At 38.4% G+C, this 7039-nt stretch overlaps 1 protein-coding gene across 3 annotated transcripts in view; it reads right to left on the bottom strand.

The window, feature by feature from the left end:
- Positions 1-7039, bottom strand: part of MLLT10 (myeloid/lymphoid or mixed-lineage leukemia; translocated to, 10) — a 239114-nt gene that overhangs the window by 166393 nt on the left and 65682 nt on the right. The gene's annotated exons all lie outside the window — the stretch shown is intronic.

Here is a 7039-nt window from a genome sequence, read left to right as displayed (position 1 = left end):
ATCGTCCTGATTAGCCAATGGGAAGGGTAGCGGATGTACGGCTAATTACCATGTTTCTCTTTTATTAGATAGGATAGAGGCCTGGTGCACGGGTGGGGGCCGGCTGGTCTGTCCTGAAGGGTGTCTTGGATCAGGGTGGGGGTCCCACTGTGGTGCCTGGCCAGCCTGGGTGAGGGGCTGAGGGCCGTTTTCAGGCTGACCATGGCGTCCACCCCTCCACCCCCGGCAACCCAAGCTCCCATCCTCTCCTTTCCTACCCCCCCCCCGGGCTTTATTTATCTTCTATAATTTATACTTTGTAGCCTTGAGCATATCCCAGGACTGGCCAGGGCAGACGGGAAGCTTGGCCTCCTCCATCACCGGGGGCAACCCAAGCTTCCTGCTCGCTCCAGCTCTGTGGCCGCCGCCATCTTAGTTGGGTTAATTTGCATACTCGCTCCTGATTGGCTGGTGGGCATCGCTTGTGCGTAGTGGAGGGACAGTTAATTTGCATGTTTCTCTTTTAATATATACGATAACATGCACATTATGGTTACTAACAAAATGTATATGTCAAAAAAGTGAGAAATTCATATAAAAGTATGAGGTCAAGAAATAAAAATGCATATCTAAAGACAAATGGTACAAAAACTGGCCATTATATATTTAATGGCATGTAGAAAATTGAACAAGACAGGTCAATACAGTGAATTCTCTACAATTTCGATATGTCTTACATAATATTCTAGAAAATTTCCTTTCCTATCATTCACAAAATTTTTTTATTTTTCCTAAATCCCACAATTTTCCAGCAATACAAAATTATTTATTATTCTCTGGACTGACTTCCACCTGCCCTATTGCACCTACTACCCTATTTTATTTTACTTTCTCTGTCTGTAATTATTACTTGATCCTTTTTTCCACAGGTCAAATTCCTAGTTATTCTTTTATAGTCTCTTGATATGCCTTATTTAATTCCTTAGGCAAAAATAATCCCTACTTTTGTTATGTTCCATAACAATTCACTCAGATTTATTACTTATATATTATTCTTTCTTTCCATACATTGTAATTACATATTTACCTGACTGCTAACTTGCTATCACATTGAGAAAAACCCTGTATTTTATTCATTGTTGAATTCCTAGTGTCTAGCACAATGCTTGATACAAAGTAAGTCCTCAGTAAGTGCCCACTGCCTTAACAAATGCTCTCCAAGTTATTCTTTACTACCATCCATTAAAGACTGATGTCTCCCAAAATTCAATCCATTTTTCAATTGTTCCTATCATTTCAGAATTTACATGCCCCCTATTAATCTAAATATTCATGAATCAAATATTAAAATATTAAGGTTAATTATATTAAACAAATCGACAAACATAATCTATCCTATATAATAAAATCCCAGAGACCATAACGACAAAATAACCAGAACAACCGCTCGACCAGTCACTATGAGGTGCACTGACCACCTCTTGGTTCCTTTCCACAGCCGGCAGGCTCCGATCACCAATGGCGAACTGGGAACTGGGGCGGGTGGTAGCAGGGACCAGGACTGGCAAGCGGGCGAAACGGCCCACCTCTTGGTCCCTCCCCCCAGCCCACAGGCTCTGATCGCCAATGGCGAATGGGGGACTGGGGTGGTTGGCAGGGGATGCAGGCAGCGGTATGCCAAGGCCCCCACCCCGCCAATCACCCCACACACAGAGGGCGACCCGCAGCATGGGTGGGGCCGGCGAGCGGGTGGGAACGGCCGACCTCTCAATCCCTCCCCCAGCCGTCAGTCTCCCATTACTGGATGGCAAATGGGGAACTGGGGTGGGTGGCAGTGGGGAGCAGGGCAAACTGCTGGCAGCCGGGAAAGATGGCCCTAATCACAGGCTAGGCCTAGGGACCGTACCCACGCACAATTTTGGGCTCCGGGCCTCTAGCATATATAAAAGCCTACGCGACCCAATGACCAGTCGACTGGTCTCTATGACACGCACTGACCACCAGAGGACAGATGCTCAATGCACAGGATCAGGCTCCCTCCTGTCTGGATCAGCCTGCGGGGATCAGGCCTGCGAGGATCGGGGTCGCTCCTGTCTGGATCAGGCCTGTGGGGATCGGGCTCCCTCCTGTCTGGATCAGGCCTGTGGGTATCAGGATCCCTCCTGGCTGGACTGGGCCTGTGGGGACTGGGCCAAAACCAGCAGTCCAACATCCCCTGAGGGGTCCTGGATAGGGAGAGGGTGCAGGCCAGGCTGAGGGACCCCACCGGTGCACGAATCCATGCACTGGGCCTAGAGTAAAATATAAGAAACATATATAGGAAACACATACAAGGAACACTACAAAAAGGAAAGAAAAAACACACTTGGTAAATGGATATACTGTGTTTCTGAAACAAAAGATTCAATATTGTAAAAGGATAAATTCTTCCCCAAAGTATTTTGTTGTAATGCCAGTATAATAAAAATTGTATTTTGTTAGTCGTAGTGCTCATCTGGAGAAATACATGACGATGTCTGTTCTACCATGTACTAAGATGTATATAAAGCCATAATAATTTAAAATAGTGAGCTATTTTAAACAGATACATCAATGGAATAGGAAAAATGTCAAGATTACCCAATAATTCAATAATGATCCAAACAGTATTTCAAAACCTGTAAAAAACATAGATTATTCAATAATGTTTAAGAAACTATCTGACCATGTAGGAAGGAAAAGGTTCAATACTCAACATATTCTAACTATATTCTAAAATTAACTCTAAATGGATAAAAGATTTAAGTCAAAATAATTCATTCTTCCCTCTACCCTCCCTCCCTACTCTTTGTTTTAAACTTTAGACTTAAATCATGAGGTGGGGCCAAACATGGCAGCATCCATGCTGGTAAGGAGGGGCAAACTCACACAACTGTCAGAGCCCCAGTAGGGGGGTTGACTCCCATGAGAGGACTGAGGACAGGGTGGGGTCAGTGTCACAACCTGAACAAGGTAAGGAGACCAACCATGAGAGGAGTGGGAAGGAGTGGTAGTGAAAGAGGCAGCTATGCAGGGAAGCAGCTACCAGCCCAGAGTGAGGTGCAGAGCCTGAATAAGGTTAGAATGGGCCTTGCATTAAGGAATGGCAGCAATAAAAGACTGCATACTACACACATACACATACACACAAATTGATCAAATAAGTAAATATATTGAGGATAACGTGAGTCAAGTTTCTCATTTTCTCGCATGAACGTCTTAAATATAAAAAGAAAAAAATTAGAATAAATCCGGTATAGGTAGATTTGGAGAAGTTACTAAAATCTGTGGTTCTCTATATAGAGGTCAATAGATACAAAAATAGGTATGTGTGCATATATATAACTCCATTTATTGAATCAGAAGAATCACTGTGACCTCACAGTCTTCAATATACACATAAGTACAGTAAAAATGCAGATGTAAATGTGTGTATATCTCCGTATCTAGATACATACATTTATTTCCTAGCTATCCTCATTTAGAGGGTTTGGGAGTAGCAATATCCTAATAACAATAAGCACACTTGGTGCCCATGTTGGTTTCTAAATCAATTCTCACCTAAAAGGAGAAATGGTGATTCCAGGGCTAGGGCAGGAATGATACAATAGAACTCTGAAATATACTATTGTGTCAGAAGTAAAGAACTGCTCACCAGAATGGTAGAAACATGTCAAAAACAAAGAAAACAGCTTGAAGAGGTCCTACCAGCCAAACCTGAGATAATAGGAGCATCAAAATAAACATAAGTAATGAAAAATGACCCATTATAATAAAATAGTGACACACAGTCCATATTAGTCAATACTAATATAAATAATTGGAGAGAGGAGAAATCTATTTCTTAAAGTGGAATGCCAATGGATGAATGTAAAATAAATGATGGAATTAGAAAAGCACCACTTGCCATTTATCATAGTAATAAGTTAATTAAGCTAAGAAACAATAATGGATGCTAGAATCAGTGGGTAAAAGGCATAAAGAACAAGATATTTACATACAAAGTACTTCCCACAAAATGCAAAATTATTGATTATAAAGGAGAAAAAGATTAACCTCCCAATGGAGAAATCTTGCAGGCAACACCTTAACCAAGTGATCAAGGTAACATCACCAGTAATGGAAAAAACTAAAATCATGTACCACCTGCTAAGATGTAATGAGAAGAACTCAGCATCACTTCCGTGATATTCCTGCCAAAAACATATAATCTGAATTTAATCATGAGGAAACAAACAAGAAAAAATCCAAACAGAGGGATATTCTATTAAAATATCTGCCTACAATCTTCTGAAGTTATAAAAACCAGGAAAAAACTGAGTTACTATTTCAGATTAAAGGAGACTTAAAGAGACAAAATGCACTCTGCAGTCTTTTGGCTATGAAAGACAATACTGGAAATATTTGAAGAAATTTGGGAAATAATGAGATCTGTGGGGTAGACAGAAATAATGTACAAATGTTAATTTCTTGATTTTGATGGCCACATTCTGGTCAGGTAGGAATAAGTCCTTCTTTATAGGAATTATATGGTAAAGCATTCAGGGGCATCAGTATCATATTAATAAATTGCTCTTAAATGGCTTAGGGGAGGAAAAGCTCTTTGTATTTAATATTAATGCAACCTTTATGGAAGTTTGAAATCATTTCAAAATAAAAAAGAAAAAACGGTATTTTTAAAATGAACTTTGAAAGTACAAAAAATATTTATTCATTAGTGTTGAGAAAGATTTTCTTTGCATGTCATCAAAGAAAGAAACAATAAAGAGCAGCTGTGTAAATTATATAAAAGATTTAAGTTTCTGAACTAGAAAAAATTAACATGCTAGAATACCAACAATAAAAACCATGAAGACATAGTGAAAGTTTAAAATCAAATGTTAAATTATAACCAAAAGCATACACAGCAAGTACTAGTAAGACAAAAGAATATCTGTAATATAAAAACACTTTGAAAGAAAAAAAGAGTATTACAATGTTAAAACAAAGAGCTATTCAGTCAATTAACAAACATGAATGACCTTTAAAAAACAAAATATTTAAAATATTTAACCTTACCAGTATCAAAAAAAAATCAGATACTCTTAATATTTTCACTAAAAAGAATAGTAAACACTGTTTTAACACAGTGATAACAGTGCATAAGGAGATTAATAAAAGATAAGGTTATAAACCATCTCACATAGTATAAATTAGAGGACAATTTCACACAATATACATTTTGAATCTTCTAAAATGTTCATACCCTTTTACACAGAGATTCTGTTGGTGTACATATGCCAAACATCACATGAGACACTTCAACAATAAGGGGTTCCTTAATTAAACTGTAGTTTATCAAAATTAGTAATACTCTATTACATGCTAAACATTCACTAAAAATAATGGCACAAATATAATTTGACACAAAAAGGTGTTCAGGTGATAATTAAAAAACACACACAGTATAATCAATATAATCAATATAATCCAATATTGTAAAAATGCATACACAAAAAATCCAGAAAGATCTGAATGAGAAGATTAAGGATGATTTTTGTCTTGCATTTTTCTATGTATTTTCCTGTATGTTCAAATTTTTATTTGTTTTGGATTTTTTTTTATTAATCCTCACCAGAGGATATTTTTCCATTGGTTTTCAGAGAGAGTGGAAGAGGGAGGGAAAGACACAGAGAGAGAAACATTGATGTGAGAGAGATACATCGATTGGTTGCTTCCACAAGCGCTCCATGACCAGGGCTAAGAAACAAATCCACAAGCGAGGTACCTACCCTTGACTAGAATCAAACCTGTGACCCTTCAGTCTGCAGGACAATGCTCTATCCACTAAGCCCAATTGGCTAGGGCTGTATGTTCAAATTTTTTAATTAAATTTATTGGGATGACATTGGTTAATAAAATTATATAGGTTTCAAGGGTATAACTCTATAATATATCGTCTGTATAATGCATTGTGTTCACAACCCAAGGTGAAGTCTCCTTCCATCCCTACAAATTTGACCCCCTTTACCCTTTCTACCTCCCCCGCAAAACCCTTTCCCACTGCTGGCCACCACATCATTGTCTGTATCTATGACTTTTTGTCTTATATGATAGTGAAATCATATCATTCTTGTCTTTTTTTACCTGACTTATTTCTCTTGGCATGATATTCTCAAGATCCATCTGTTGTCAAAAATTACAATATTTTATCTTTTCTTATGGCTAAGTAGTATTCCATTGCATATACATATATACCACATCTTATTTATCCAATCATCTAGCGAAGGACACTTTGGTGGTTTCCATATCTGGGCCACGGTGAATAATGTTGCAATGAATATAGGATACATATATCTTTCCGAATAAATGTTTTCAAATTTTTCGGATAGATACTAAAAAGAGGGTTTGCTGGGTCATATGGTAACTCTATTCTTAATTTTTTGAGGAATCTTGATACTGTTTCCCACAGTGGCTATACCAGTTTACATTCCTATCAGCAGTGTATAAGTGTTCCATAACTTCTCCAACACTTACTTGACTTGTTGACAATAGCCAATCAAACAGGTGTGAGGTGGTATCTCATTGTAGTTTTGATTTGCATTTCCATAATAGCTAGTGAAATTTCACATCTTTTCATACATCTGTTGGCCATTCGTACGTCTTCTTGGGAGAAGTTTCTATTCAGGTCCTCTGCCCATTTGTTAAATGGATTGTTTGTTTTTGTTGTTGATTTATATAAGTTCTTTATATATTTTGGATATAAACCCCTTATTGGAGGTCTTGTTTCCAAATATCTTCTTCCATTCTTCCAATTTTCCCAGCACTATTTATTGAAGAGACTTTCTTTTCTCCATTGTATGACTGTGGCTCCTTCGTCAAAAATTATTTACTCATGCCGAAAGCGGTTTGGCTCAGTGGATAGAGCGTCGGCCTGCGGACTGAAAGGTCCCAGGTCGATTCCGGTCAGGGGCATGTACCTTGGTTGCGGGCACAATCCCAGTGGGGAGTGTGCAGGAGGCAGCTGGTCGATGTTTCTCTCTCATTGATGTTTCTAACTCTC

This window comes from Myotis davidii, unplaced genomic scaffold (assembly GCF_000327345.1).
Source record: "Myotis davidii unplaced genomic scaffold, ASM32734v1 scaffold376, whole genome shotgun sequence".
Taxonomy (NCBI): Eukaryota; Metazoa; Chordata; class Mammalia; order Chiroptera; family Vespertilionidae; genus Myotis; species Myotis davidii.
Note: the sequence above shows the minus strand (reverse complement) of the source record. Positions and strands in the feature narration are given on the sequence as shown.